Consider the following 15,069-nt stretch of genomic DNA (forward strand, 5'->3'; position numbering starts at 1 on the left):
CATCATTTTCAATAAAACATGTGTAATGAAAGAATGATTTACATAATTATCACGTTAAAATTGTTCAGGCACCCAGGAAAAAATGACTTAGGAGAACTAAAAATTGGTATAAATTCAGACTTCATAGCATAAAATATCAAGAAATAATTGGATTATACCAATCATGGAAATATGAATGGGAAAAAATATAAATCCACTAAATTAAACCTATCTAACTTGGAGTTCATGTATGTCAAAATTCTCCACAATAAGAAAGTACTCACAAGCAAATCCTAGAAAAACTACTTGATGATAAAATCTAATCAACCAAGGATGTGGGTGGGAAAAAAAGCAATAATAATGGACAGAACACTTAACTCCCCTCACAATGATGAGGTAACAGAAATTGCTGATAAATCAAGAAGTAGTGGCCTATGTATATTAACTAGATCTTACAGTTTTAAATAAAAATAATAAGCTTAGAAAGAAGTTTGTGTAATATTGAAAGTGAGTCTAAAATAAAATATTTCTACAAATTTGCACTAATGTTATAAAGACAGAAGCTCCCAGTAAAGAAAAATATTCGGTCAGAAAATTTCACTTTCCTATCTGATGTAACACTTTGTTCAACATATTTTTAGTTTTTGACTCTTTAAGAGCAAGTGCCTGGTATGACAGGAACTAATAAAAATATATTCCTATGATTTTTCTAGTCATCTTTCCTGGCTCTCTGGCCATCCGTCCCTTGACAAACTTACACTGATTACACAGACATTGCTTTCTCAAGTCCCCAAATCAAAGTCCCCCAAAGAATGGGCCCAATGAATCAGGAAATTGCATTTCCCTAGTTGCAAGTGAATATGGATCAAATTCAAGCACATCAAGAAAGCATAAAGGAGTTCTGTATTTTTCTAGGGAAGAACTGATTGTATTATATTTATTATAATATTAATATACTTCTTCAGAGATTTATAATTTCTATTCCCCTAAGACTTTTCCACTTCACCTACCACACATTAATTATTTCTTCCAGGGAGTTAAGCACTGGAATTCGTTTCATATTAGTGTGCAGCCATCAACTATTTCTATCAATGTTAGATTCAGATAATACACATGCATTATTATTATTATTATTATTATTATTAGGCACTGGGGATTGAAACCCAGGAGCACTTTACTACCAAGCCACATCCACAGTCCTTTTAATTTTTTACTTTGAGAAACGGTCTTGCTAAGTTGCTTAGGGCCTCACTAAATTGCTGAGGATAGCCTCCAACTTGTGATTCTCCTGCTTCAGCCTCCTGAGTCTCTAGGATTACCAGTGTGCATTACCCTGCTTAGCCAGCATGCAAAGTTTTTGTTGTTGTTGATGATGTTGTTTTGTTTTCTTGAGCAGATAAAAACATATGGTCAGGAGCAGTAATCCGAAAACCTAAATCAACTTTCACAAAAAGTGGGGAAAATTTCATTATTCAATTTTTAAGAGCTCTACTGAGGTACAACTGTCAATACAATAAAGTGCACATAATTAAAGTATATGGCATTTTTGTATATTTATAAACCCATTAAACCATCACTACAACCTAAATAAAGAATATTCATCACCCCCCAAAATATCCAATTGACACTTTGTAACTGCTCTTTGCTGCCTGTCCATACTTTTCCACCCCTACACAACCACTGATTCACCAGTCCTCATAATATAGTAATTTGAATTATATAGAATTTCACAAAATTGAAATCATAGTATATGTATTCTTTTTATCTACTATTTTCATTCAGTACAAATATTTTGAAGGTCTTCCATACTGCATGCAATTATTATTGCATGAATATTTCATTACTTTTTATGAGCAAGAAGTATTCCATTTGTATGAACATCTGATTTGTCTATCCATCTGCCTTCTGATAGACATTTGGGTTGACAGTTTAAGGCTATTACAAATAAAGATGCCAAGAACACTTGAGCACAAGCTCTTGTACAAACATATGCTTTCATAAAGCAATAACTAGAAAAATAAAAAGCAGTGTAATTATTTAGCTTTTTTTAAGAAACAGAAAAAACTGTTTTTCAAAGTGGTTATATTATTTACATTCTTACCAGAAATGTCCGCTGTCATTATGGTGGTATCACATGGTGATTTTAATTTGCATTTTTGTAATGCCTAATGATGTTGAACACATTTTTATGCACTTATTTGCCATTTATCTATCTTCTTTGGTGAAGTGTTTGTATAAATCTGTGCCTGTTTTTAACTGGGTGGTGTGTTTTTTAATTACTGATTTTTGATATTTCTTTATATACTAAATACAAATCCTAAATCAGATGTATATATTGCAAATATTTTCACAAGTTCATTGCTCGACTTTTTTTTTTCCAGTGCTAGGGTTCAAACCCAGGCCTTCATGCAAACAAGGCAAGCACTTTACCAATGAGGTACATGCCTAGCCTTTTAGTCTCTTAGCGATACCTTTCAAAGACCAGATATTTTTCATTTTGATAAAATACAGTTTATCAATATTTTAATGTGGTCATGTTTTTGGTATAATATGTAATGATCTCTGTCTAAACCAAGATCATAAAGGTCTTCTAAGTTAGCCACAGATCATTATATAATTCACTGAATTACCTTTATGCATCTATTGGTAATTGGTGGTTCATATATATATATATATATATATATATATATATATATATATATATATATATATATATATATATGGTTGCTTTCTGGGCTCTCTATTTACTTGTCTATCTTATTGTTGGCTGTTCAAAACATTACATAGTTCTTGATATATCATATTTCACAATTTGATTCAAGTGGGTTATGAGCTCCCATTTTTACCCCATATACAGATTGCAGAATCACATCAGTTACACATCCATTGATTTACATATTGCCATACTAGTGTCTGTTGTATTCTGCTGCCTTTCCTATCCTCTACTATCCCCCTCCCCTCCCCTCCCCTCCCCTCCCCTCTTCTCTCTCTGCTCCCTCTACTGACATTCATTTGTCCCCCTTATATTATTTTTCCCCTTCCCCTCACTTCCTCTTGTATGTACTTTTGTATAACTCTGAGGGTCTCCTTCCATTTCCATGCATTTTCCCTTCTCTCTCCCTTTCCCTCCCACCTCTCACTTGTCTATCTTTATGCCAAACTCTCAGGGTTACTAAAGCTTGATAATAAGTCTTTAAATCAGGTAGTGTAAATCCTTCAATTTTGTTCTTTTTCAAATCTACTTTGGCTACTCTAGATCCTCTAAATTTTCATTTTACATCAATTTCTCCAAAACTTTGCTGTGATTTTGTTAAGGAGGATGGTGAGTCATTGGGAAGAATAGGCAAAATTCAGGCTTCCAACCATTGTACAAAATACATATCTCCATTTATTAGGTCTTCTTCATTTTGCTCAGCAAAATTCTGTAGTTTTCAGCCAGGTGTGGTGGCACACACCTGTAATCCCAGCACCTCAGGAGGCTGAGGCAGGAGGATAGAGAGTTCAAAGCCAGCCTCAGCAAAAGTGAGGCACTAAGCAACTCAGTGAGACCCTGCCTCTAAATAAAATACAAAATATAGGGCTGGGGATGTGGCTCAGTGGTCGAGTGCTCCTGAGTTCAATCCCTGACACCAAAAAAATAAAAAAAAAAAAAAAATGTAGTTTTCAGCACATGGGCCTTGCTTATCTTTTGTCAGAATGATCCCCAAGAATTTCACAATTCTTAGACTGATCACTGCTATACAAAAACACAACAGATATCCTGCACTGCACTTGTATTTTACCACCCAGTCAAATCAACTTATTTGTTCTAATTATTTTACAAAGACCATCAGATTTCCTACATAGAAAAAAAATGTCAGCTGCAAGTAAGACAATTTCACTTCTTTCTTTCCAATATGTTTTCACTCTTATTTCTTTTTGTCATCTTATTGCCTAATTAGATGCAGAGTGCAATGTTCAATAACAGTGGTGAGTGACTATATTAAGGAGATAGCAATCTGATATTAAGGAGAAAGCAATCAACTTTTCATCATGGAGAGTGATGTTGGTTACAGGTCTTTCAGAAATGCTCTTTTGTCATGCTGAGAAAGTTTTCTTTTATTCCCTAGTTTGTTGACTGAATAATAGATTTTCGTATTTTGTCAAATGCTTTTTCTGTATTGATTTGAATGATCACTTAATTATTTTAATTAGTTATAATTCAAAATTACACTGATTTTTTAATGTCATGGGACAAACCACAATAAGTTAAAATGTATTACGATTTTTTGTTTGGGTTTTCTTTGGGGAGGTACTAGTGATTGAACTCAGGGGTACTCGACCACTGAGCCACAACACTAGACATATTTTGTATTTTATTTAGAGACAGGGTCTCACTGAGTTGCTTAGTGCCACACTTTTGCTGAGTCTGGCTTTGAATTCTTGATCCACCTGCCTCAGCCTCCCAAGCCACTGAGATTAGAGGCATGTGCCACTGAGCCTAGCCATATTATGATTCTAACATGGTTGATTCATTTTGATAAAATTTTGTTGAAAAATGTTGCATCGTGAGCATTATTTGCATTTTTTCTTGAAATGTCTTTCTGGTTTTTGGTATCAAGGTCATTTGGTCTTATAGAATGAGTTGATAAGTTTTAACTTCTTTCCAATTTTCTAGAAAAGTTTCCAAAGAATTGGTCAAACAGGTCAAGTAGATCTGTTTCTACAACTTTATTGACTTTTTGTCTACTTCTATCAATTCTTAAGGATAGGGTCCCAAAATATCCATAATTGTGATTGGTCTATTCCTTCTTATAGCTTGATTTTTACTCTGTGCATTTTTAAGCTTTATTTAGGTTAAGTGAATAGTCAGAATTGTTGCATCTGCTTTATCATAATAAAATGACCTTCTTTATGCCAGATTTTATTCACTACTCTGAAGTCTACTCTGTTATTAATCTGGCCACTCCATCCTCCTTTTAATTAGAATTAGGCAGTTATTTCTCTTTTCCACCTTTTAATTTTAATCTACAGTGTATTTCACTTACAATTGATATATTATAGGCAGCACACAACTGGATCTTGCTTTTTTATCCTATTTAACAAACTATGCCTTTTCATTAGAATGTTGAGACCATTTACCTTTGATGTCATTATCAGTAGGGCTAGGCTGAAATCTACAATTTCTATTTATTTTCTTATTATATATTACTAGTTCTCTTTATATTCTTTTGCTGCCTTCTTTCAATTTGTTATTTCATTTTATCACATTTTGTTGGCTTTTTAGTTATAATTCTGTATTTTTTAGGGGTTGCTCTAGAATTTGGTATACATGCCTTCCACTTACCAGAGTCAATCTTCAGGTAATAATACTATTTTACAAACAGTGTAAGAATCTTCAGCATTTGTGCTATTTTTAAAATCTATTTTATCACCATATCTTTTACATACCCCCATACAACACTGTATTTTCTCTTTTTTTCTTTATTTTTATTTTTTTATTAAATTATTTATTCTAATTTGTTCAAACCAATGCTTCACAAATTATGTGATTCTCCAGTTTGGTGTGAAGAAAAAATAGTATTCAGACTTGTGTACACTCAGAGGACTGGTCCTTCTAGTTCTTTGGGGTAGTTTCTTCCTCAGCTTCAGATTGGTTCCTCACATGCAAGTGCAGAGTTCTGCAGATAACTTGAGAGAGACCCTCTGTATATTATACCTGGTCCTCTACCTACTCCTGACTGCTCTCGAGAATTCTTCCCTGAGATCTTTAGCCACCACGTTCTCCCAAGAGCCTTAGCTCCATCTTCTCAACTTGGGAGAGCTGTTAAAACTGTGTCTGGGTTCTCACTATAGTGCAACCTGGAAAACTCTCTAGCAGCAAGCTGTAAAAGCAAAATAGTTCACATCATTGGTCTCCTTCCTCTCAGGGATTACTCTCCTTTGTTGCTTGGTGTCCAATATATTAAAAACTATTATCCCATGGCTTGGGAGGCTGAGGCAGAAGGATGCCAAGTTCAAAGCCAACCTCAGCAAATGAGTGAGGCCATAAGAAACTTAATGAGATCCTGTCCTAAAATAAAAAGTTAGTCAAATGGGCTGGAGATGTGGCTCAGTGCTTAAGCACCCCTGGGTTCAATCCCCAGTACCAAACAACCACCACCACAACAAAACAAAAAACCTGTTGCTTCATATATTTTGTCCTGTTTTTCTGTCTTTTCAGGCAAGAGAGTTAATCTGGTTTTTGTTAGTCTATCTTAACTGGAAATGGAAATGACAATTTTGTTTTAAATATTATTAGTTTTGAATAAATATTTCAGATCACATATTAAAACAAATTCTAGATGTATGAATGTGGGGGATAAATCTGAAATTTACATAATAAAAAGATTTATCTATGCAAGCTAACAACAGAATTCAAAACAAGCAAGTCAGCCTTTTCCTTCAGTTATTCTGATTTATACTGAACAACTGGCACAATGTTGTTTGAAACAAAGTAAATACATTATTTTGCTGTATTGTTTCATTTGGGATTGTGGTTAAGTATATGATTCTGAGGATATACCTCCTGTGTTCAAATCCTACTGTCTTCATTTGTTAGCTGAATGCTTAACTTCCTTATTGCCCAAATTTCTTATGTGTAATGTGATATTTTTAAAAAATGCTACCATTGGTTTGGTATAAGAATTAATCTGAAGCATTCATCATAGTAAATACTCACTGTTATTTGTCAATATTGCATAGTTTTCCATTTTTTGCATTTATGCTAATAATCAAATTTACTCACATATAAATTATAATCTCATTGAATATATCATACAAACTTAATATGCACTGTTAAGCTCCAGTGACATAAATGAATTCCCTGAAGTGGTCTCTCTACCTTCAGCTTTCCATTCTGTCTTGTCAATCCCAATTCACCCCTGTAGACAACTATTTTGAAGTCCAGAAGTCATTCACAGTACCTCTCCCCAATGCAGACTGAAGAGAGGGCAGCCTCTTGATTATGACGTTCTAGACTTTTGTACGTGAAGGTCCAAGTTTATTTTTCCAGCCTTGTCCTCTACTCTTCCTTCTTAGTAACTGTGCATTATGGCCATACTTGATGAATAGCCTGCATGAACACTCAAGGACCTTTACTATTATTGCACCATTTTTTTAAATCTTGATTCTTCTCAGTGGAGTCCCTACGTGCACCATCTGTATGTATGGCATGGCTTCCATGGCGTGGCACCATGTGGAGTACAGGATGCACAAAGGCAATTGCTCTCTCATGGAGTTCCCAGCCAAATATATAAGCAGTCATATCACAAAAATGAAGAGAGATATTCTAAAGGAATGGAATATATGATGAAGAAAATAAAAGGGGAGTATGCCTAACTTTTGCCAGATGAGTAAAGTGGGGGTGGGGAGGGCTTCACAGAAGAACTTATCTCTGAATTGTTCAAAGACCCCGCTGACTACTTCTTCTATTAGGTCTAGCAATAGGCAAGTCTTGTGTGAAATTTACTCTACAAATACAGTTACACAGTACAATGCTAAGAACTATACCTTGTGCATCAGGAAGGGGCTGACTAAGACACATCAGAGAGGTCAGTTAAATGGGAACTACTGAGAGGATAAAAACGTCAGAACAGGACGAGCAGATTCTAGTAATTTAACTGCATAACAAGTAAGGTAGTGAAAATGATAGATGATAATTTTTGGTAAACCCATATTGCTCCCAAAAACTCCACAAAAGTGAAAACAATAAAACTGACATCGTTTACAACTCATGAACCCTGAATTGAAATAGTCCCAGTGATCCTGAGATAATCTCTCCCCCACCACCAAGATAATTTTATCTAACACAGCATATTATTTCCTGAATTTATTTATTTTTTATGATTTTGGCTTACCTTTTACTGAGCATTTCACCCTGTTCCAGATGCTGGGAAAGCACTTTATTTCTCATTTAGTTCTCATATCGGGAATGGAAGCTCCTCTTAAAATATCCAATTTAGTCCAAGTCCCTCAACTCTTAACAAAAACAACTTTAGGAGAAAAGACACAAGATTTGAAACATGGTGGATGACATGGAACAGCAAAAAACTACTAATACCATAGAGGGGCCCCTGGATCACATGAGACTCAGTTTCAATAAGGAAATCTACATGAAGATGAGAAATGAACAAGAGCTTTGAGGCAGATCACTGCTTATGATCAGCATTTCAATATAATATGGAGAGATGTGGAAGAAACTCTGCTACTACAGAAATTAAAGAAGAGATAAAAAGATAAAACCCAAAGCTCTTTGTCCAGGTTAATAGTATTGCACTAGCTTCCCTTCCACTGAGAGTTGGCCAAAACAAAACAGAAAACAGCAGACTATACAATTTACTCTTCACAGTGTCCAAGACATTCAAAAAAAAGAAGCCTGCATTTATTTTGATGTTAAGAAATGACCCAAGAAATCTTCCACTTCTGAAATGGGTTGATTTGCAAATAACTTAGAACTTCTTAAGCTACGTACATTTTAGTCATCATGATCATGAAAGAAAAAAATAGTAACAGCTTTCAATTTTGCTTCTATGACTCAGTTCACAAAACCCTTCTTTCTTACATTTTTGAATATTTGATTTTGAACAGCCAACCATCACATCTATCCTTCTGATAAATGGGGAGTGCTTTTCCAAAGATATTAGCATCACCAATTCTCACTCACTGGGCGCAAGGCACTGTACTATTATTATTTAATTCTCACTAAAAATAATTCAAATTTTAACATAACACATATATATTATCTGTGTACAAATTAGGTGTTAGAGAGGGTAATCATGATTTCATGATCACACAGATCTTAATATTAAGCTCTGATTTTGACTATATCACAACAAATAACACTTAGTGGAAGCCTACCCTGTGGCAGGCACACTGCTTATTATGTGTCGGGTGCTAAACACATTACTGCTTGTGACCCTCTCAGTGACCTATGAGGTGATTACAGGGCCATAATTCTTTACCCGAAACTCCTGAAAACTGGTATTCTTGAGGAATTTATAATGTTTGGGATTTTTGAAATATATGGTATATATTATATAATACATTTATTGAATTACTTTCAACTAAATAGTATATAGCATTTCATTATACTTGCATGTGTGTGTGTGTGTGTTAGTTTGGCCTAGTTTCCATAGAAGTTAACCTCTAATACCTATGACATTTAAATAGGTAAATAGGAAAATATTTGGGGAGTTTCATGAACATAAAATATTTAAATATTTTTTATTTTATATTGCATGTTTTTCTACCTCTAGGTAGATGAATCCAAAACAAGGACATATAGATAGATATATTTATATTCATACATACATAATATGCAAACACACATTTATAATGGAATAAATGAAAATACTCATTACTTTTGTTCAAAGGAAGAAAAAAAATCATACTCTAATGGGCTGCTAAAATATTCAGTCTTACCCTGAAGAGCTACACTGAGTGGCTTAAACCAAGGACTGAGAAGGGGAAGCCTTGGATCAATCAAGAAACTGATTACTAATAGGGCATTATGTAAAAATGTGGATGTATAACCGATGTGATTCTGCAATCTGTATTTGGGGTAAAATTGGGAGTTCATAACCAACTTGAATCTAATGCATGAAATATGATATGTCAAGAGCTTTGTAATGTTTTGAACAACCAATAAAAAAAAATAAAAACTTAAAAAAAAAAAAAGAAACTGATTTCCTCCTAAAGTTAAGCACTCCCCTCATACAACAAAACCTCCCTGTCCTCACTCCTGGTTTAGCACTGTCTGTCTGTCTCTCTTTGTTTTATCAACCTTTGTTTTCTTCTCTTTTTCCTCCACTCCACTGTCTGCTTTTCCTTCTCTCATTTTCTTTCCCTTGTCTTCTTAATGGCATTCAAGATAAGGATGTCATCTGAGCTAGTGCCAAAAAGTTAAGTTCCCACAAATCTTCTGGTGCTTCTCTGATGCCCATTTAAGGCTAAGTTTAGCTTAGAGAGTGCAAGGTTATAAAATGTTCTTAACGGCCTCACAAGTGCAGAAATGTGTGCGCGCTCGTGGGCACATGGGAGCTTGACATTTGTAACTGGTAATATCTCTCACTGTTCCTTGTAACTTCCATTCTACTAAATCTTTCATTGTATTAAATCTTCAGAGTGCAAAGTAAATGGAGACATTTTATTTCTATTAAATAAATACTGTCTTAGTGACTACAGTAATTGGTAATTAATTATGGAATTTAAATAACGTTAGCATAAGATTCAGTCATAATACATCTTATAATATCAATACAGGAATTAGTTTGACACTGTTTCTCTATGAACTATGTCTTTTGTTTCATTCTACATTCATTTAACTGATAAGAAGATTGTTCTACTCCATCCTAAGGAAGCATATCTAAGATCTCTGCTTGTTTCTGTTTCCATTATGGTATTTACTATGTCTGTTTGCACCTTCATGTTTAAAATAGATGATGAATTCTGGTCTTTAAATTTGCTTCTCATCAACAGGGAATATATATTATTTTTCTTTATGCCTCAAGCTCCAAGTACCTAACTTAATATTTAATAATTACTTAACAAATATTGGGTGAATAAGTATTAAATATCTATAAAAAGTTTAGTTTAGCTCCTTTTGTGTATTCTAATTTATTGTTATAAAGGTAAATGGAAATAAAATATTAGAATATTATAAGCACTAGGAAAAACTACAGATGTTTATAGTATTTGGGAATAGAGAAGAACTTTCTAAGCATGATACCAAAGGAACAAATCATAAAAGTCTTTCTAGAGGAAAATGAACAGAACGTATCTAAGATTCTAAATTTCCATATACCCAATGACTCAGAAATTACATTTCTAGGTTGTATTCTGAGTATACAACCCAGTGCACAGATTATCTACAGAAAATTTGATTGCACATAGCTAAACAACAAACAAAACAAAAAAGAAAACTTGGAAATGACTGTAAATGTCAAATCATAGGAAATTTAACTCTCTCAGACAACAGTGATACAGTAATTAAGATCTTGAATAAGACTGCCTAATATTTTACTCTTCTTTTCATATCCTCAGTGCTAGAAGTTTGACCTGGGCAAATCCTCCTCATCTGTGAGACTGAGCAGATATCTTTATAACCCTGATAAGGTTGTTGCAAAGTATGCAGATTCTTCATTATTACAGTATGAAGCACACCATTACAATGCATACACATTTAACAACACAAAAGGAGAAGCAAGATGTAACTTCATATTACTTTTAAAAAGTAGAATTCAAATAAGAAAGATCTCATTTTTTGTAAACATTATACATTCAGTAGAATAAACAGAATATTCTCCAAAATGTCCATAATGATCCTGAGTGGAGGATTTATGAATAACTGCATTTTCTCTTTTTGACTTATTTTCTAAATTAATTTAAAATAAACATGTACTACTTTCAAATAAGGCAATTATAATGAAAGTTTTTATTAAAATATTACTTACACATTTCTTGAAGGTATTAAAATCTATTGTACAGAATTCTTCACAAGCCCAGCTTGTTCTCTTCACCATATTTTCATTCTACTGATCTGCTCTGTTATTGGAATATCCCTAAGCTGTACAAACTCTCCCTCCATACTCTATAATAAATTCCAAGTCCATAGAATTAATATAACAAGTTATTTATGAAAATTTCTGAATCAATTATTTCTAAACATAATTCCCATTATGGTCTACATGATTCACATCATTTAGGAAAACCCCAATTTGCCCTTGTCCACTTCTGTTCTTAGAGAATCTGGATTCCACCCGAGTAGGGTGAGTGGTGGGTTTACCTTCTGAAATGTGGATGGATGAGCAAGAATATGTTGCATCATTTAAACTTTGTAATGGGACTTCCAGCTGCCATCACACACCCTAAGTGGTAGATTGTAAATGACTTATTTTAGAGAGGTTGCTATCATGATGTTGCTATCGAATTAGATAAGGAGGCAGGTGCTATGTGCATCTGTTAAATTCCAAGACTGGGCAACATCATCATGATGCAGATCTCCAACAAACAAGACTGACAATAAACCTGCTGCATGATAGAGTGAGTGTCCAGTGACTGGAGGTCTCTTGAGACCCTTGTGTTCCCTTCTCAGGACACTTTTAGACATTGAGTTCACCCATCGGTCTCCATACCTGGATGATTTTGTGAAAATCATAAAATTGCTCCAAAATAAAATCAATCCCTTATCATTTTACCTAAAAGTCTGAAAGTTTAGATTTTATAAACTCTAACTTTTTCAATTTGATCTTATAATTTCCTTTGTTGCAGATGCAGATTAACAAAAGAAAAATTAAAATGTCAATAGATCAAAATGTAATTTTTTAGTCCACTTTTTTAAAGGTTCTTTTCACTGAAAGATGTACATTTTAAAGGAAATGCCACTAGGTATCAGTCGAAACATTACAGAATTTCCACACTAAGGAAGATATATTTACATGATAAAAACAACTTGTAGTGTTAATTTGTGTGTAACTAATAAAAGAGTCTAGGACATATTTATAACATGTTTTATGGAAGCTTCAAGGAAAATTCAAGTATGAACTAAAAGTTCAACCATCATTTAAGTCAGAGAAGTTTGAAAAAAGGATTCTAAGAAGGTCACATTAGTAATCAAATAGTCAATTTATTTCGTCCAGAAATCCCTTAGGTAAACTCACTTATTGTCTGCCTGCCCCTCCAAGTTTTTGTTGATAAAATACTGAGGTACATGTTAAGTATTAGGGGAAAAATTTAATCTTGCTATATAATCATGATTGTATTTCTACTCATTCTCAGATCTATATGAAATTCATTTTTTCCCCAAACACCATGTGTTTGGAGAAAGAAGTAAGAAGAATTGAATACTTTCATGTGCTTTGGATGTAGCTGAGTTGTTTGCATTTTATAATCAGCATGTGGCCACAAGAACTTTTTTTTTTTTTTTTTAGTATAAAAGGTCATTGTGTATATCAGCAAGAGTGAGAAGGGAACTCCAAAGAGGCTCAGCTTACCCAGCTCCAAGACTTGAGTTAAATACCATAATCATGCCAGTCATTAGTTACTACTCAGCCTCTGTCTCCATCCCGGAAACCAGTCTGCCAGAACCCAGATAGCCTGAAAAGCAGCCATGCTTTATCATAGAACTGATCCCAAGAGGCCAGTTTAAGGGAAAATTACATGTATTCTACATTTCAGAGGGAAGATAGCCCTAGTTTTATAAAGCTCCCCTTTTCCTTAGAAAATAAAGAATATGTATTTTGAAATTCAGTAATTAAAATAAATGAATGCTAAATGTTAACATGGCACATGAGCCTACTCAGTAACCTCACCATAAATGAGTATTCTTTTGTATTTATGTAGATACAATATTTCTTAAGAATCATTATGAACTTGAATGGAATTAGCTGCTACACATTAAAAGCACTGAACTGGGGCTGGGGATGTGGCTCAAGTGGTGACGCGCTCGCCTAGCATGCGTGGGGCTCTGGGTTCGATCCTCAGCACCACATAAAAATAAAATAAAGATGTTGTGTCCACCAAAAACTGAAAAATAAATATTAAAAAATTCTCTCTCTCTCTCTAAAAAAAAACAACACTGAACTGAATTTTTCTCTTAAATATGTTAAGGTTCACTACTGTGATCTAAGTGTGGAAGTTACTAACTGCATCTTTTGGAAGAAATGAAGTTTTAGAACTTTCATCTGAAGGGCAGCACTTAAAAAGACTTAAGAAACAAACACATATTTTAAAAAAAATATCCTTAAGGTCAATTCATTAACTAATTAGTTTTATAATTTCTTCTAAAAACATGCTACTGTGCATGTAAAATGCATGTAAGCCTTTATTGGATTCCCATAAATTCAGTAAGAACTAACAAATCTAATGAATGAATAACTGTTGAAGAATAATGATGTAATGCCTGGAAGCCTCTGAGTTGAAACTAGCTACCCAACTTCTCTGCCAATTAGGAATTGACCTTGAAATCTGCTTCAGGATTAAAGCACTGCAAAGTTTACATTAATTTTCAGAAAAATGAACATCATCTCCACAAGTTATGAATATGTTTGAAATTTTAAATGTAACTCCTCTCCTGCCTATGGCATTTAAATAAACTTAACATCATTTAATAAATTTGTTTTATTCCATTCTGAACAATTTATCTTTTTATGCTAACATTTTATAATTAATTTTTCTTCCTCAAATAAAAACATCTGGTAAAGACATTAAATTCATCCTAAGCTCTAACTATAAACTCTGTCGTTTGTGGAATGTACTGTAGTCCCAAGAAATATCAATTAAGTTAGGAATAATATAAATATCTTGATATGTATATATGTGCAAATGTAGGTTAAAAGGCTGCACGCCTCTCACTTTTCAAATTCACCATATAATTCTAATTTCTCAATTTCTTCTCGAGATTTAACCTGAATACTGAGATGAAATTTTGGTCAGAATAATGACTACAATTTTAAAAATAAGGTTTCTCTGCAGTTCGAAGTCTCTCTACATATGTCAACCATCATTTCTGCTTACTGTTTTATTTCACTGACATAACTCCATATACTGCAGTTTCACAATGAAGTGCTACATAACTTTAGATGGTGTGATAAGCCTTGGGAAGACAAATTTGAGGATATATGTAATAATGAATGATTACATATCTGTTTTAGTTTAAGCTCATTCTAATCTTTACTTGATTGCTAAGTAGCTATTTATTATATTTTATGAAGTTTAACTTCTTTGGTGTGCCATGGTAACACATACATCAGGACATAATTATTAGGTCACTAATAATTTCCAGCAGCTAGTAGGTCATGAGATGGAATTGCTATTCAAATCATGGTAAGCTGGTTTCACACTGGCTTGACTAACCATCTACATGGATATCGTGGACAGCGCTGGGTGCATACCTCCAACCATCCATTCCTTTGCCCGAAGGAAACCCTACTGTGTTCATATACTCAGCCTTCCCTCTCAGATGGCTTTGGGAAAGCTTTTATCATCCTCTGTTGCAAAGATGGGTCCTGAAAAGTCTACATCAAACATAGTAAAACCATTGCTTGCCTTTGATCATTTAAAAATCCCAAGCTT

General features: G+C 33.8%; 1 protein-coding gene across 1 annotated transcript in view; it reads right to left on the bottom strand.

Moving 5' to 3' along the window:
- Window positions 1-15,069, bottom strand: part of Fbn2 (fibrillin 2) — a 233,428-nt gene that overhangs the window by 200,952 nt on the left and 17,407 nt on the right. The window lies entirely within an intron of this gene.

The sequence above is a fragment of the Marmota monax genome, unplaced genomic scaffold (assembly GCF_021218885.2).
Source record: "Marmota monax isolate L192 unplaced genomic scaffold, Marmota_monax_Labrador192_F-V1.1 WCK01_AAM20220418_F8-fsc00006, whole genome shotgun sequence".
Lineage (NCBI taxonomy): Eukaryota > Metazoa > Chordata > Mammalia > Rodentia > Sciuridae > Marmota > Marmota monax.